Consider the following 19565-nt stretch of genomic DNA (forward strand, 5'->3'; position numbering starts at 1 on the left):
GAGTATTTGTAGGAGATACTACTGGCTTTCTTGTTTTGATGATGATTTAACAAACAATTTACATCTAATATTGTTTGTCTAGTGTTTGTGTTTTGTTATTTATTATAGACAAACAATAAGTTGGAGGATGGATGGATTGCGCCATAACGATCATATCAAACGGAGGTTGGCAGAATAGTAGAGTGAAGTCTTGCTATCAAGTTGAAGATCCAAGTTTAAGCTTCATCCAAGTTTACCAAGTTGAGCTATAATGGAGATCAAGATCAAGCTTGGGCAACAGTAGCTTAGGTTTATATTATGTGTGTTGGTACTTTAAGCTCAATCATATATACACACGCATTATATTGGTTTCCTTGTATATATATAGTTATATATATATGCAACACAAGCTTTGTTTTTATATATACATAGTTATATATATACACAATTTAGCTTTGGTTTCCATGTATATATAGTTTTATATATACATACATATTTTGGTTTCCAAGTTTATATAAATATGAATTTACATCTTTCATATTTATTGTTTATATACATACATATTTTGGTTTCCAAGTTTATATAAATATGAATTTACATCTTTCATATTTATTGTTTTAGTTTTTCATGTTTAAATATGAAACAATTGAATATAATTAGAAAATACATTTTTGTTTCATGTTTATATGCGATTTCATCAATATCAATTTTATTTAGTTCAATGAAATCATGTTTGTTGTTTTGAAAGTTTACAAAACAAGTATTTTTGTGAAAATATTGCTTTCTTGGTATATGGACTTAACAATAATGATATACATCTTCTATTAAGTCTATATATTCATTTTGTAATGTTTCGAAACATGATTAAGCTAAAATGTCAAAACTCATGTGTTTACATTTTTATGTTTTAGATTATTTTGCAAAATGATGATATTTTATATTTGGGAGGTTCTTTTAGAAAACTAGTTTTTTTGTAACATGTGTATTATCATGCCTACAATCATTTCTTAAAGTTTTATATTTTTCTGAATTTATTTGATATTTTTAAACCCAGTTTAAAGTTGAGTTTTTTTGTGCACTTCAGGTCTGTGCATGTCTAGTCGACTCATTAGTTGACTCATGAGTCGACTCATAAGTCGACTCACGAAATGCAGCGCAGTTGTGATTTTTCTTCTGCTGAGTCGACTCATATAAGGCGGCTCATTAGTCGACTCATAAGTCGACTCATGAGTCGACTCATAAGTCAACTTATCAAAGAGCCGTTGCACAGTAACAGCTAGTTTTCTGATTTGTTTCTTTATGAGTTTTTGGTCTTTTCCGTAGGGTTTTTGCTGAAGTTTTGAGTGGGTATAAATACCCCATTGCCTTCAGCTCTTCATCGAATCCAGGAGAATGTTTTAAACAAGTTTAATAAGGGTTTAAAATTTATTTTAGTTTGTTTAAAAGAGTGTTTAAGAGTTTTGTTTGTGAAGAGAATTTCCCAAGAGCAAGTGGAGATCATCCTTGGCGTTTGAGCATTCACTCTTCTCCCTCTCTCTTGTTATCTATAGAGAAGTTTTCCTAAACTTAATCTAGCTTTACATTTATATTGTTTAATTACCATTTTATTAAGCTAATGTTTATATTGAGTTTAGTTCATTTTATTTACTCTTTGTTTACACACACAACCATTAAGCTTATTGTATTTGCATACATTGTATAATTAGGTTATGGGATTGTGTGACTTAGATTGTGAGCTTACATTGAGTTCTCACCTTGTATTAGAGAACAAACACTTTGTTATTGTGCCTAATTGTGTAGATCACTTTGTAATACACTTGTACATCGAGAGGAGTGTGTGGTGATGATGGAATCTATACCAAGAGGAGTGGCGTCGGTAACCAAGTGAGAGGTGATAATTCCGAGCACTTGAGGGAGTCGATACGTGAGGACCAACACTTGAGGTTATAGCTTGTGTATGTACATTATGAGGATTTGTGAGAGTTGTCGATTGACTTGATAACCGAGTGTGTAGAGTTTTCGGTTAGCTAGAAAACCGAGTGTGTAGAGAAGTTCTGGCTTCCAAACCGGGTTGTGTAGTGGATTCTCCTCGAGAGTGGGGAGCGGGGACATAGGATGGAAGGTCCGAACCTCGTGAACATATAGCGTGTTTGGTTTGCATTTGCGCACTTATAATTGTTCATCTTATATCCTATTGCATCTTGTTTATATTGTCCACTAGTTTGTTTCACCCTTGTTATAGTTTAAATATATCTTTGCATATACCATATAGTATATCACATTGCTAGGATATATCTCTTTGTTCATATTGCATATTCTTGCTCATATCATATTGTATATCTATCTTGCAAGTATATCTTATTAATTAGTTTTAAATTGGCATAAAATCGGATTAGATTAGCATAAGACCTATCTTGCAAGTATATCTTATTAATTAGTTTTAAATTGGCATAAAATCGGATTAGATTAGCATAAGACCTAATCACACCCCCTCTAGGGTCTAACAATTGGTATCAGAGCTTGGTGCTCTTTGGTTTAAGGTCTAATCGCCTTGAGTTAAAGATCCAAGTTATCTTTTTGTGCTAATCTTGTTTTGATTTTTTTGTATCTTGCTTGTTTATATATACATTATGGATATGCACGGTGCACTTTGTTTAGGTTATGTCATCAATATTGCTCCTACATTAGATAATTTCTCTTATGCCTATTGGTGTGTTAGATTTAAACTTTTTGTTCGATCTAGACACTTCAATTTATGGGAAATTATAGATGATGCTTATGTTGTGCCCACTTTGGAGAAATCCAAGTGGAATAAAAATGATCATCGTATGTTTACCATGAATAAGCTTTATTGTGCCCACTTTGGAGAAATCCAAGTGGAATAAAAATGATCATCGTATGTTTACCATGAATAAGCTTTTGTTAGAATTTTTAAAAATGATCATCGTATGTTTACCATGAATAAGCTTTTGTTAGAATTTTTACATAATGCGTTCGATTCATATATGTCTAACAAGCTTGATTCTTTTGATAGTGCTTACATTTTATGGAAACTTATAGAAGCACATCAAGAGAATTTGGAGGCGATCTGACAAGCTTTGGAGGATTCCACTTCTAGTTCATGTAGAGCTTCATTTTCATGCACACGGCCACTAGACGATAGCCCTAGTGTGGTAAGCGAGTCCGAATCCGAATATGAATTATCTTTTGATGAACTCACATGTGCTAGTAAAAAATTATTGCATGTCTATAACAAATTGCATAAAAATTTTATTGGTTTACAAAGCAAGCATGAAGGTTTAAGATCCGATCATGAGAAGTTAGCTTTCAAATTTGATATCATTTCTCAAGAGAATGATGCTTTTAAAGAAAATAATGATATGCTAAATTTGGAAAATAATAATTTAAAATTGGATATTACTAACTTGACTTATGAAAAAAATAATGACATGTTAGAAGTAGAGAACATACAAAATGATACTGCTTCTTTTATAAATGACTATTTATGTTCTACTTCTAATAAAAATGCATATGTGCCTAAAAATGAAAAATTGAATCTTGTGAATAAACGCATTTCATCTTTAGATTCAACTTTAAAAACATGCATTAATAATCATAAGAGGCTTATGGATATATGTGCCGAGTCTAAGTCATCATCCACTCATTATGCACACATATATAGCAAAGTTTACAAATGCTCTATTTGCGGCCGAAAAGGTCATTTATCTAAATTTTGCTATGATGCACACAAACATAAGAATTCTAATGCTCCTTGTGCATCTCATGTAGCTTCTTCATCTTGTACACTTACACATTCACATGCTCATTCTCACAAAGTTCATCATAAGCATGCTAGTGTGTTCAAGTGTGATCTTTGTGGTCGTTTTGGTCATTTGGCCGAATATTATTTTGATTTGAAAAAGAAATCTCATTTGCCAAATGCTTCTAGTAGACCATATGCCTTTAAATGTGATATTTGTGGTAGGTTTGGATATCTTGCTAAATTTTTTTTAATATGTAAAAAGCTTCTAAGTTGTAATATGTTCCAAATAGACCATTGTTTAAGAATGTTTCTCATTTGCAAAATATTTCTAGAAGACAATCTTTATTTGCAAATGATTCTCATGCACGAGCATATGGTCCACAAAAAAAATGAGTCTCTTTCATTGCATAAATTATAATCGAAAGGGTCATTTGAGTAATTATTGTTATGACCGGGTTAGTGCATCAAATGTGCCCAAAAGGGTTCATAACCCTAAGACTTTGAGCTTTATTAATAGGGGTCATGTCCCTAACCAATCCGGCACCAAGAATGCTTGGGTGCTAAAATCTTTTTAAAAACCAAGAATTATGTTTTTTAATTTTTAATTTTTCTTGGTTTTGAAAATTATGTTTTAAAATTTTTTATATGAAAACAATTTTTCTTTGATCAACTCTTTTGTTTTCATGATTATTAGTTTTGATTTTTGTTGAGTGGTTTGTATTTATATAACCCCCGGATTTATTGGGTGTTTATTTCCCAAATCATGTTTACCGGGTGCTAAAATGATTATATGGGTTGGAACAAGCTCCAGAGCTTGATATTGTTGCCTCTCTTAAAAATTGTGTTTTGATTTGTTGCTTTGAATTTATTATACTTCACTTATATGATGATATTTATGTGTTTGTGCTTATGGATCATCTATTCGTGACTTATAATGTATTCTATGAGTGGTTTGATCAAGTTATACAAAGGAAATTTTCTTTTTTGATCAAACATTGCTTGTGGACTCAAATCTTGATTTATGACTTCATTTGAGTAATTTGTTTTCACTTGAAAACTTTTTTCATGGTTCTCATGTTTTCCTCATTCCTTTGTTTTCATAAATCTATTTTTATACACTATGTAATGAGACACTTCTTTCATAAATGACATATTAATATGTGTTCTCATTGTCTTGTTTGTATGTGAGTTATATTTAGCATATCTTTCATTTATGCTTACTCACATGTTTTTGCCTTAGCTTTCATTTCATATAGTCTATATGGCATTTTGATAGGGGGGAGGGCTATTCCCTATACTTGTTTTATACTCACTCATGCAAATTGATAGGGGGAGCTTTCGCTCTCTTCTTTCTTATTGTTTTCCCCTTTTTGATGTTATCAAAAAGGGAGAAATATTGTGAGTATATATTTCCTTGTTTATATACATGTGAATTATAATTTATATATTTATTTCCATTCATGCATATATCTTTTTTTGTAAATTGTTTGTCATCATAAAAAAAGGGGAGATTGCTGGCCTTCTTGTTTTGATGATGATTTAACAAACAATTTACATCTAATATTGTTTGTCTAGTGTTTACGTTTTGTTATTTATTATAGACAAACAATAAGTTGGAGGATGGATGGATTGCGCCATAACGATCATATCAAATGGAGGTTGGTGGAATAGTACAATGAAGCATTGCTATCAAGTTGAAGATCCAAGTTCAAGCTTCATCCAAGTTTACCAAGTTGAGCTATAATGAAGATCTATATACACAATTTAGCTTTGGTTTCCATGTATATATAGTTTCATATATACATACATATTTTGGTTTCCAAGTTTATATAAATATGAATTTACATCTTTCATATTTATTGTTTTGGTTTTTCATGTTTAAATATGAAACAATTGAATATAATTAGAAAATATATTTTTGTTTCATGCTTATATGCTTACATATGATTTCATCAATATCAATTTTATTTAGTTCAATGAAATCATGTTTGTTGTTTTGAAAGTTTGCAAAACAAGTATTTTTGTGAAAATATTACTTTCTTGGTATATGGACTTAACAATAATGATATACATCTTCTATTAAGTCTATATATTCATTTTGTAATGTTTCAAAACAAGATTAAGCTAAAATGTTAAAACTCATGTGTTTACATTTTCATGTTTTGGACTATTTTACAAAATGATGATATTTTACATTTTGGAGGTTCTTTTAGAAAACCAGTTTTTGTAGCATGTGTATTATAATGCCTATAATTATTTCTCAAAGTTTTATATTTTTTTGAATTTATTTGATATTTTTAAACCTAGTTTAAAGTTGAGTTTTTCTGTGCACTTCAGGTCTGTGCATATCTAGTCGACTCATTAGTCGACTCATAAGCCGACTCACGAAATGCAACGCAGTTGTGGTTTTTCTTCTGCTGAGTCAACTCATATAAGGCGATTCATTAGTCGACTCATAAGTCGACTCATGAGTCGACTCATGAGTCGACTTATCAGAGAGCCGTTGCATAGTAACGGCTAGTTTTCTGATTTGTTTGTTTATGGGTTTTTGGTATTTTCCTTAGGTTTTTTGCTGAAGTTTTGAGTGGGTATAAATACCCCATTGCCTTCAGCTCTTCATCGAATCCAAGAGAATGTTTTAAATAAGTTTAACAAGGGTTTAAAGTTTTGTTTTAGTTTGTTTAAAAGAGTGTTTAAGAGTTTTGTTTGTGAAGAGAATTTCACAAGAGCAAGTGGAGATCATCCTTGGTGTTTGAGCATTCACTCTTCTCCCTCTCTCTTGTTATCTATAGAGAAGTTTCCCTAAACTCAATCTAGCTTTACATTTATATTGTTTAATTACTATTTTATTAAGCTAGTGTTTATATTGAGTTTAGTTGATTTTATTTACTCTTTGTTTACACACACAACCATTGAGCTTATTGTATTTGCATATATTGTATAATTAGGTTGTGGGATTGTGTGACTTAGATTGTGAGCTTACATTGAGTTCTCACCTTGTATTAGATAACAAACACTTTGTTATTGTGCCTAATTGTGTAGATCACTTTGTAATACACTTATACACCGAGAGGAGTGTGTGGTGAGGACGGAGTCAATACCAAGAAGAGTGGCGTCGGTGGCCTAGTGAGAGGTGATAATTCCGAGCACTTGAGGGAGTCGATACGTAAGGACCAACACTTGAGGTTGTAGCTTGTGTATGTACATTGTGAGGATTTATGAGAGTTGCCGGTTGACTTGATAACCGAGTGTGTAGAGTTTTCGGTTAGCTAGAAAACCGAGTGTGTAGAGAAGTTTCGGCTTCCAAACCGGGTTATGTAGTGGATTCTCCTCGAGAGTGGGAAGCGGGGACGTAGGACGGAAGGTCCGAACCTCATGAACATATAGCATGTTTGGTTTGCATTGGCGCACTTATAATTGTTCATCTTATAGCCTATTGCATCTTGTTTATATTGTCCACTAGTTTGTTTCACCCTTGTGATAGTTTAAATATATCCTTGTATATACCATATAGTATATCTCATTGCTAGGATATATCTCTTTGTTCATATTGCATATTCTTGCTCATATCATATTGTATATCTATCTTGCAAGTATATCTTATTAATTAGTTTTAAATTGGCATAAAATCGGATTAGATTAGCATAAGACCCTAATCACACCCCCTCTAGGGTCTAACAAATACATTATCAGCTTAGATGAGTCTAAGTTCATAGTCGATTTGTTCGTTTTGTGTATATTCGAGCTCGATGTGATTCCTGGTATGGATTGGTTATCTTCTTACCACGTTAGTATAGACTATTTTGCGAAGACAGTTAGCTTGTGAGCATTAGATGAGTTTGAGTAGATAGTAGTAACCTCATAGGGTAACCAGAATATGGAGTTATTTCTGGCATATGTCGAGGAGGTGATGATGAGGGATCGGGGTGCAGATTTGAGTGAGACCGGAGTCGTATCAGAGTATCAGGATGTCTTTCAGGACATACCTAGTTTACCTCAAGTAAGAGAGGTTGAGTTTTGCATCAAGATACAGATAGGCACAGCGTCGATATCCCGGTCACCTTATCGTATGACACCTGTCGAGATAAGGGAGCTACAGATTCAGTTAGATGAGTTATTATCTCATGGTTTTATTCGTCGGAGTTATTTTTCGTGGGAAGCACCGATCCTCTTCGTGAAGAAGGATGGTAGCATATGTTTATGTATAGATTATTGTGAGTTGAATAAGGTCACCATTCAGAACAAATATCTACTATCGAGGATTTATGACTTATTCAACTAGCTGTAGGGAGCGCAGTGTTTCTAAAAGATTGATCTTCGTTCTGGTTATCATCAGTTGTGGGTTCGGGAGATGGATATTCCTAAGACCACCTTTCTGACTCGATATGGGTCTTTTGAGTTTCTTGTCATGCTATTTGGGTTAACCAATGCACCCGCGGTATTCATGGATTTGATGAACTAGGTTTTCCGTCCATACTTGGACTAGTTTGTGATCGTGTTTATCGACAACATCTTTATTTATTCACGGTCGGAGGTTGAGCATGAACAAGTGCGAGCTTTGGTTATCTGAGGTCAGATTTTAGGCCATGTTATCAGCAAGAAGGGCATTACTGTAGATCCAGCTAAGGTAGAGGTAGTACTTGATTGGGAGCCGCTAAAGACCGTTACAGAGATTCTTAGCTTCTTAGGTCTGGCCGACGATTACAGGAAATTCATCCATGACTTCTCTAAGAATGCTACCCTACTGACACACCTTATGAAGAAGGGTGTGAAATTTTTTTGGGGACCAGAGTGCCAGAAGGCATTTGAGACATTGAAGACTAAGTTGACTATAGCACCGATGTTGGTCATTCCGAGCAGTGATAGGACTTTTGTTTTCTATACAGATGCATCATTATTGGGTCTAGGATGTGTGTTGATGCAGACTCAGAGAGTAGTAGCTTAAATTTCGAGGTAGTTGAGGACTCATGAGCAGAACTATTCCACATATGACTTGGAGTTAGCAGCAGTGGTCCTCGCACCGAAGACATGGAGGCATTACCTCTATGGAGTACAATTTGAGCTGTTTATGGTGTAAAACCCCATACATTTTGATAATTTATGGAGGTATCAATCAGCGCAGTGGAAGCGTGGAACGAGACGGCGAGCAGCAGATTCGAAGAATCCAGTTTTCAGCTCGTGAGTCGACTCATAACTCATCAGGTTGAGTCGACCCATAACTGTCATGAGTCGACTCACGATATCGAGTCCCGTTGTCAAAAGTTTCTGCTGAGTTGACTCATCAGTTTATGAGTCGACCCATGAGTCATGTGTCGACTCATAACTGACCATGAGTCGACTCATCGGGGGTTTTATGGTTTTTGCAGTTCGGGTTTATTTGGGTTGCGGGTCGGGTTTTTACTGTTCATATATAATCTCCTCCACCCGAAAACATCTCTTTTCATCATTTCTCCCCAGAGAAACCCTAGCCTCCTTTCCCGCTCTAAACCCTAGTTTGTTTTTGGGCGTTTTTGGGAGATTTTCAGGGGATTTCAACAGCTTCTTGTAGTTTGCAGCGAAGGGAATCATTCTTCAGCGCACCTAAGGCGAGTAGCATCTCGCCCAATCCTTTTCCCACATTTTAAGAGTTTTTCTTAATGTTTTTATGAGGTTTATTGAGCCTAAGAAGTATTTTCAAGTATAAATCGATGCTCTTATTAGTGTAGTTGTTAAAATCATGTGTTTAAGATTTCAAAATCCTCACCAACGAATGTTTTTTATGAAACCCAGATCTGGGAATTTATTTAAAGAATATAAATATAAGTTTTTATTTCAATTACATGCTATCATACATGTTTAGGGATTTAATGTTAGATCTAACATGCAATATTTCGTTTTCCATGTTTTATACGAATTTTACACTGTCTCATATGTTTAGAATTGATAATATATTGTTTGGGTTTGATGAATTCAATTTTAGATGAATTTTCGCAAAAATAAATATATATATATATATATTCGAGTGTACTGCTTATCATTTTGAGTACGAGGAGCCGTCTCGTTTATCGAGTATTAATTTTAGTATTGATGGTTTCATCTACACATGTAAGATGAGATATTTGTCACAAGCTTCGATCTGTACATTGAGACACGTGCAAGAATAGAATATGTTTTCTTTAACATTTGCATTCTATGTTTTATATACATAGTCCTCGTGTTGGACTATAATCCATCAAAGTCCTCGCGTTGGACTATAATCCATTAAAGTCCTCGTGTTGGACTATAATCCATCAAAGTCCTCGTGTTGGACAATAATCCATTTCAGTCTTATGTTGGATAATTGCTAAACCTTGAGTATGTTTCTTAACCGAGTTTGGAACACGACATATTATATGAGGCTAGGACATGATAGTTATCTAGGCTGGATATGTCTCTTATTATAACTTTGACATGTTTATGTTTATCGGTAGAGATGTGTTTCTTTTCTTTTCTTTATTGTTTCCAATATTAGACTTCGGGTTTGGTATTTAGTGATTTACAATTTGAGATACAAGGTATATACATGAGGGTTTCCTTGTTTGTATTATTTTGCTGGACGTACCTACGCTCGTGTTGTAATTTCCTGATGTGGCATAATTATGTACCAAAATTACAAGTGCACAATTTATCAAGTTATAGTATAAAAAATATCGATCCCACGAGGAAGGTGATTTTAAGAGATTATTAGAAATGGTTCTTATGTTTTGTGCATGACAATTAGGAATAAAGAATAAGTGTGATTGTGATGAGTGATTGTTTTGATTTATGTGCAAGAGATAATAAAATGAATTTTAGAGAAGAATCAAAGAATAAATAAAATCACAAGGCAAGAAAGAAGAATGAATAAAATCAAGAAATAAACCAAGAATGAAAAGAAAATTTAAGAAAGTTAAGATGGAGGATTCAAAAGAGGTAAGAACTTTAGAATATAATCCATTAGCCAATTTCAATTACAAAATATAAACTATTCTCTTTTTATCATATTTCAATTTAGATTTATTAAGCATAGATTATCAAACTATTTAAGGAAAATGTAACCTATCAAACTATTATCTAAGTCAAAATTACTATTCATGATAATAACAACAATAAGATAACAATCCTAGAATTCATAAGCATAACCTATCAAACCATTTAAGATAAGCATAGATTAGCAAATTCTTCTTCTACCGATTAGTTCTCTAGTTGATTATCCTAAACATGAACATTTTAAGTGCAAGAGAATAATTCATATAAAATAAAGGAAATTATACTAGTTTCATATAATTCTAAACTTCCTACAAGAATTAAATTCACATCTTTAAGAAATAAAAACAAGAAAAAGAACTAATTACAAAAATAAAAATAAAAGAAAAATCTAAACTATGAACAAGAAATAAATCTAACTACAAAGAAAATAAAAATCTAAACTACAAAATATATTACAAAAAATTAAATGCAAGAAAATAAATCTATTCTACAAATTAAAGTGCAAAAAGAAATAAAAAGACAAGAAAGTAAATCTACACTACAAGCATGAATTTAAATCTAACTAATAAGCAATAATAAAAAAATTACTAAAAAGAAATAAAAGAGAAAAGAAATGCAAAACTTCAAATTGCTCTTCATCTCCATCCCCATCATTCAACAAGAGGAGAAAAAACAAATTTAAAGTGAAGAAAAATTATTTTTATTAATTACAACTAAAGTTACAATTTTTGGAAGGCCTTCTCAATTAAGAGTAGCCCCCCTCTCCAAAAGGAGTTACAAAATTTTTCACACCCTTAACCCCTCACTCTCTACCCCTATTTATAGTAATCTTCAATGAATATGAGCCATTGGATTTGTCTTGAGCCCCAAGCAACAATCTCCATCTTTGAATTTGCTTTTTGTTCTTCTCTAGCCCAACCTTCATTTGATTTTCCAAGAAGAAAATGAACATTGCAAGTCCGGCCCATTCAATAAAATGATTTTCAAAATCTAATCTCAAGTTCAGTCCATGTCTTCATTTGATTTTTAAAAAGAGAATGAAATCCGGCCCACTTCATTAAAATCCAACTCTGCAGCAGCTTCATTGTCCGGTTTTCATTTGCTTTTGAAAAATCAAAAGCCAAGTCTTTGAGTTCTGCAGCTCATCATATTCGGTCCACTTGAAGAGTGAGCTAAAATCAACCGGCCCAAGCCAAGTCTCAGTCCATTCATTTACTTGAGAAAAAATAACAATTCAAGCCAAGCCCACTCATTTCATTTGATCCAAATCTCCGGCCCACTTTCATGATTCTCTTGTGAAAAACTGCAGCCACATCCGGTCATGAGAATTAATTCAATTCTTTGCATAAAAGCCCAATTCATTCTAACTATTTGCATCCAAGTCCACGTTTGATTTTGAAATTCCAAGCCTCTACAACCAAGTCCAGCAGTCCGGTTCTATTGGCTTTTTGCTTTAATGTGCTTCTAAAATGCTACAAAAATAAAGAAGAGAGATTTTGAGGGGTTTTTATGGCTTTTTGCTTTAATGTGCTTCTAAAATGCTACAAAAATAAAGAAGAGAGATTTTGAGGGGTTTTTATATTTAATAATATTTATTTATATTTCCATTCATTTATATGTAAACTAATCTAACAACAATTATTAATGGTATATTTATTCATATAAAATAGATAATGAGGGTATAAAATTATAATAAAATGTGATTAACAAATACCCCCACACCTAAACTTTTGCTAGTCCTCTAGCAAAAATAAAAAGAAAATCCTAACTCACTTTCGCAGGAATTGCGGTTATATTTAACGTATACAACAAGCCTTTAAACCCCTAGGTTACCCTAGTGGATGAGTTGTAGTCTCGTGAGGGTTTTGCAGTGAATATACCCACAAAATTCGGTCAACTTGCCAAGTTAAATAAGTCAGTAAACAACAGATTTTACTTAATATATTTACACATTCTAATTGAAGTTAGTTAATAATCAAGAAAACGTTTTTATATATAACTCCAATGTAAATCCCCTAGAAAATCTTTTTCATTATAGCAATACAAAACCAAGTCAAATCTTAGAAATTTAATTAAAAAGTTTTAAAAAGAACATGCCAACTCTTTGTTTTAAATAACTTTCAAGTCTCTTGATCAAAAATTGTTTTTCAAGACCATATATACAAAACAACAATATATATATAAAAACAATGGTTAGTGTTATATATATATTTTTTTTTCACTCTCTAATTCTTGGTGATTGTTTTCTATTTTAACGGGCTTTCTAAGTGACCATTTAACGAGTTTTGGGCCAATAAATCCCAACCCAATTGGGCTTAGGTCATTAAGTATATTTTTTTTAATATATGTATGTGTAAGTATATATAGTCTTTTAAAAAAATTTGTGTAAATTAAGATAACTTGAAAAAATATTTTCAACTCTAAGTTAAGCATGCAAAAATTTCATTATTTTTAATTAAAAATCTAAGGTAAGACTTAAGTAAAGTATACTAGTTGAAAAATCATTTCTTAAGAATTTTATTTGGAGTTATCATAAAAGGTGAACTTGAATATGTCACTAACTAAGAATTAGAAAATTTAAAATCTATCAATTTGATCAATTATTACTTAACTCTATTAATTTGGCAAGTGACAATATTTTTATAATTTTTTTTTAACAAAAAGAAAGAAAAATATAACTAAAAAGGTAAAATAAAGAGGAAAATATGTATTTCTCACCCCCACACCTAAATTTTGCATTGTCCTCAATGCAAATTCGCTGAAGCACAAAGTAAAGCAGATAAAATTGGAGAACTTACAGTTGTTCGGTTGACAATGATGATAAGGATCTGCAATTACTGTTAGTATGAGGATGAAGAAATCAAATAAGAGAAATTTTTTTTTATTTTTTTATTTTTGTTACTTATTCAAATTTTTTTTTTTATAGATAATGAGGTTCATGAAGAACCAACACCTCTTCCTCTCCGAGCATAGAAAATTCTAAAAATGGTTTCAGATGTTGACCATTTATTTTAAAAATATTACCATTTTTAGGATTTTCTATCTCGACAACTCCATGTGGAAAAACTTGTTTAACAAAAAATGAACCTGTCCATCTTGATCTTAATTTTCCCGAAAAAAGATACAATTTTGAATTGTACAATAAAACTTTCTGTCCTGGAGAGAAATTTTTTCGCAAAATTGATTTGTCATGAAAAATTTTTATTTTCTCTTTGTAAATTTTTGAGTTTATGTATGCATCATTCCGGATTTCTTCCAACTCATTTATTTGGAGCAATCTGTTCTTACTTGCCGAGTCTGAGTCAAAATTTAGCTGTTTTATCGCCTACATTGCTCGATGCTCCAACTCCACTGGTAGGTGGAAAGCTTTCCCAAACACTAATTTGTATGGTGACATCCCTAAATTGGCCTTAAAAGCTGTTCTATACGTCCACAGAGCATCACACAATTTTACAGACCAATCATTTATGTTATGGTTAACTGTTTTTTCTAAGATTTGTTTGATCTGCCTGTTTGTGACCTCTACTTGTCCACTGGTTTGAGGGTGATAAGGAGTTGACAATTTGCATGTGATTGGATATTTCCTCATCAGAGCCTCGAAAGAACGGTTACAGAAATATGTACCGTTATCACTGATGATCGCTCGAGGTACTCCAAACCGGGCAAAAATGTTCTCTTTCAAAAACTTGACAACGACCTTGTTGTCATTAGTTTTGCAAACTACCACCTCAACCCATTTTGACATGTATTCAACGGCTACTAGAATATAGACATTTCCAAAGGAATTTGGAAATGGTCCCATAAAATCGATACCCCACAGATCAAAAAGTTCAACGGATAAGATGGGTTGTAGAGGCATCATATTTCTTCTAGTGACCTTCCCTAACAGCTGACAGCGGTTATAGGTTTTGCAAAACTCGAATGAATCCTTAAAGAGAGTGGGCCAATACAGCCCAGATTGGAGAACTTTTTTAGCTGTTTTCCTAGGACCAAAGTGGCCCCCACAGGCTTGCTCATGACAAAAAGATAGAACACTCCTAGTTTCTTCCGTGAGAACACACCTCCTAAAGATCTGATCAGGATAGTATTTGAACAGATATGGATCATCCCAGTAAAAGTATTTTACTTGGGAGAGAAAATGGGATTTATCCTGTTTGGACCAATGAGAAGGGTTCTGGTTCATGACTATGTAGTTCATAATGTCAGCGAACCAGGGAACAGATTGGATTTCTAGGAGTTGTTCATCTGGAAAATGTTCATTGATTGGGACGGTTGATGTTGGTGCATTTGGGAGTCGAGAGAGGTGATCTGCTACGGGGTTCTCTGTTCCTCTTCTGTCAAGAATTTGGATGTCAAACTCTTGAAGAAGGAGAATCCATCTAATGAGCCGTGCTTTAGCATCTTTTTTGGTCAAAAGATACTTTAGTGCGGCATGATCTGTGAAAACTTTGGTTAAGGAACCGATTAGGTAGGACCTGAATTTTTCTAAGACAAAAACTACAGCTAAAAACTCTTTCTCTGTGACAGAGTAGTTTTGCTGGGCATCATTCAGAGTCCTACTGGCATAGTAGATCACATGCGGGTTTCCATCAAATCGTTGTCCTAAGATAGCACCAATCGCAGAATCAGATGCATCACACATCAGTTCGAATGGTAAGGTCCAGTCCGGTGCATGAATGATAGGAGCTGTGGTTAGCTCCTTTTTCAGATATTCGAAAGGTATCCTTGGCTAAGAGATTGGTCAAGGGTCTAGCAATTTTGCTGAAATCCTTGATGAAACGTCGGTAAAAACCAGCATGACCAAGAAACGATCTGACATCTTTAACTGTTTTGGGAGGAAGGAGATTGAAAATGAGATCTACCTTAGCTTTGTCCACTTCGATTCCCCTATTGGAAACTACATGTCCTAAGACAATGTCTTGTTTGTCCATGAAATGACATTTCTCCCAATTAAGAGTCAGATTTTTCTCCTTACACCGTTCTAGGACCAGTTTAAGATGACGCAAACATTGGGAAAATGTGTCACCAAAAATGGAAAAGTCATCCATGAAAATTTTGAGAAATCGCTCTACCATGTCGGAAAAAATACTGATCATGCAATGTTAGAATGTGGCCGGTGCATTGCACAAGCCAGAAGGCATGCGTCGGTATGCGAATGTTCCATACAGGCAAGTGAAGGTGGTTTTCTCCTGATCTTCGGGAGCGATAAGGATTTGATTGTAACCTGAATATCCATCCAGGAAATAGTAGAATTCGTGTCCTGCTAAACGCTCTAACATTTGGTCAATGAAAGAAAGAGGGAAGTGATCTTTCCGAGTGGCTTAGTTGAGTTTTCTGTAGTCAATACAGACTCGCCATCCAGTTTGGATTCGAGTGGGGATCAGCTCATTAGCCTCATTTTGGATCACGGTGATCCCAGATTTCTTTGGAACAACTTGGACTGGACTCACCCATGAACTATCAGAAATGGGATAAATGATCCCATGATCGAGACATTTCAGAATGTCTTCCCTAACGGCTTCTTTCATCACTGGGTTTAACCTACGTTGAGCATCTCTAGTAGGTTTGACATCATCTATCAAATGGATTCGGTGTTGAATAATGGTTGGACTAATCCCTTTGATATCAGCCATGGTCCATCCAATGGCTTCTCTATTCTCTCTTAAAACATCTAAGAGAGCTTCTTTTTGACCGGCAGTCAACTCAGAAGAAATGATAACTGGTAAAGACTCGTTCTCCCCTAAGTAGGCATACTCTAGATTTTCGGGTAGATGTTTGAGCTCTAACTTAGGGGGTTCCTCCACATATGGGCGCAACTGGGCTCGGGGTTCTATCTCCAAAGGTTCTTGTTGCCAACCAACAACAAAAACATGATTGACCAGCGGTTCTATCTCTAGTTCGTCATCAGAAATTTCCTCAATCATTAAATCAGATGCATTTGAATCAGACTCACACTCTCCCTCTTGTTGTTCACTGGATATTCCTTAAATGAAATTCACTTCCATGGGTTCATCAGATGGATCACTAGGCTGTCTCCCTAAGTTGAAAATATTGAGATCAACAGTCATATTCCCAAAAGATAGTTTCATTTGACTGGTTCTACAATTTATCAAAGCATTTGAGGTGGCTAAGAATGGTCTTCCTAGAATGACGGGGATTTGACTTTTGAGATTAGAAACGGGCTGCGTTTCTAAGACAATAAAATCAACAGGGAAAATGAACTCTCCAACTTTGATCAGAACATCCTCTACCTCTCCTTTGGGAATTTTTACAGATCTATCAGCTAACTGTAGAGTGCATCTGATCGGTTTAAGTTCTCCTACACGTAGCTGTTGATAGACCGAATAAGGAAGGAGGTTGACGCTGGCTCCCAAGTCTAGAAGTGCCTTATCAATGTGAGTGTTACCTATGACGCATGGAATTGTGGGACAACCATGGTCTTTGTATTTTAACGGCATAGGTTTTGAAAAAAATTTACTGAGGTTGGCAGCTAAGAAGACTTTCTTGGGGACATTGGTGGTTTTTTTTCTTAGTGCATAAGTCCTTCAAGAACTTTGCATAAGAAGGAATTTGTTCGATTGCATCTAGGAGAGGGATGTTGATCTTGACCTGTTTAAACGTTTCTAGGATTTTCTCCACATGCGGGGAGTTTTTCCTAGGTTTGAGTCTATCTAGAAAGAGGGCAACGGGCCTATACCTATCTAGATCAGGCTCAATCTCAAGTTTAGTATTTTGGTCATCGGAAGGAATTGCTTTATCGGAAGGAGTGTTTTGAATGGGAGAAGGGGTTTGATCCGGTGGCATTCTAACCCGATTGTCTATTTGTTTTCCTAATCTCAGAGTGTGAATTGCATTCAGTTGAGCTGGATTGTTAGAACTGGATCCAGTGTCTTTAGGGTTTGCAACAGGTTGACTAGGGAATTTTTCTTTTTCTCTCTCACTCACGGCAGCGGCTAGTTGCCCAAGTTGGGTTTCTAACCGGGCTATGGTTTGAGTGTTCGAGTTGAGCACTTGGCTGGTAGTTTGCATAAATGAATTTAGAGTGGTGGATGATTGGGTCAACATGTTGGTAGTTTGTGTAGAAGCTTTGATCATAGCCTCTAAACCTTTTTCTAAGACACTTAAACGTTTGTCATGATCAAAATTTGATTGATTTGAGGGCTGGTGAGGATTAGTATGTTGGTTTGGAAAAGATGGGTTAGCAAAATTGTTTGGTGCATTGGACAGGACATCGTTTCCCCTCGGGAATTACGGGTTTGACGCGGCAATGAAGTTTTGATTTTCGGGAGAGTTTCCTTGGTTCCAAGCAAAGTTAGGATGATTTCTCCAACCTGGATTGTAGGTTGGAGAAAATGGATCATTTCTGGAACGCTAGAATGTAGCGTTCATCTGTTCTAAAGCATGGTTGTTTCCTAGGAGAGGGCATTCCTCTGAAACATGGGTAGGAGACTGACAGTTATGACATCCCGGGGTAGAAATATGATTGATTTGAACCGGAGCTCGTTCCTTAACTTCTAAGGCTTCTAACCTCCACATAATCGTCGCCATCTTTGCTTCAGACGCAATGTTTGACTCCAGGGAAAGACCACTAGACTTAGATTGGGGAACAGATGAAACTCTGTTATCACAGTTTTCCCACTACATTGTTTTTCGGATAAACTCTCTAGAAATTCCCAAGCTTTATCTGCGTTTTTCCTCATAAAATCTCCCTGACACATCGATTCTAAAGATGTTTTTGAAGAATAGTCCAATCCTTCATATATGACTTGGCACAATCACCATTTTTCTAGACCATGATGAGGACATTGGATCAAAAGATCTTTAAATCGGTCAAAGTATTTCCAGAATGGCTCCCCTGGGATAATTTTAAAGTTTTGAATGTTGTTCCTAAGCTTTACCGTTTTGTGAATAGGGAAAAATTTCTTGAGAAAAACGGTGAAAAATTCCTCCCAAGTTGAGATGGAATTTATCGGTAAGCTGTACATCCATTTTTTAGCTTTGTCCTTAAGGGCAAATGGAATATATCTGAGCTTAATTGCATCTTCGGTTAATTCTCTCATTTTAATCATAATACATACTTCCTCAAATTCTAAGATAAATATATATGCATCTTCTGTTTCATTACCTAGGAATTTGGGAAGCATGTTTATGAAATGCGGTCTAAGCTTGAAATTTGCTCCATTTACTTCTGGGAGTCTTATGCAAGATGGAATTGTATTTTTGGTGGGGTAACACATATCCTGAAGAACTGGTTAATTTGCCATTTCTTGGATTGGTTCAACACGGATTAAGCGATGAAAATTATCCCGAACCCAAAATTACATACACCAAAACAATTTTTTTTTAAAGGAAAGAAAGAAAGAAAATTAGTTTTTTTAGATGAGAAGATAAAGAAAAAGAAAAATCCTAACTAAAATAAATCAAGGCAATCACTTTTCAATCAACTCTAACTCTAGGATTTAGCCTAACTCAACTAGACCAGCTCCTAACCAAAAACTCCTACAGTGAAAAGATCAAAGTTTTACCCAGGTAGTTAGCCAGGTAAGGATAGTACTAGAGGGTGATCAAAGATCAATTAAGTACCTCTTTCCTTGCGGAGCGCTTTACGCAACCCCTAAACCTTGCCTTAGACATCAACTATTCTGAGAAAACTTAAACCGTTCACTTAAGGATTTCTTGTTCCTTATTGAGCTCGAATCTTTAGGGACCAACGTCTAATAAGTTTTAGAAGGCTTGGGTTTGTGATGTGAGGAATTAGTGATTTGTGGGCTAAGGAAAGGGTGATGAAATCCCTTACATTATCTTGATTGGGGTTTTTGCCCTTAAGAATGTTTTA

Source organism: Asparagus officinalis, chromosome 5, assembly GCF_001876935.1.
Source record: "Asparagus officinalis chromosome 5, Aspof.V1, whole genome shotgun sequence".
In the NCBI taxonomy this organism is placed as follows: Eukaryota; Viridiplantae; Streptophyta; class Magnoliopsida; order Asparagales; family Asparagaceae; genus Asparagus; species Asparagus officinalis.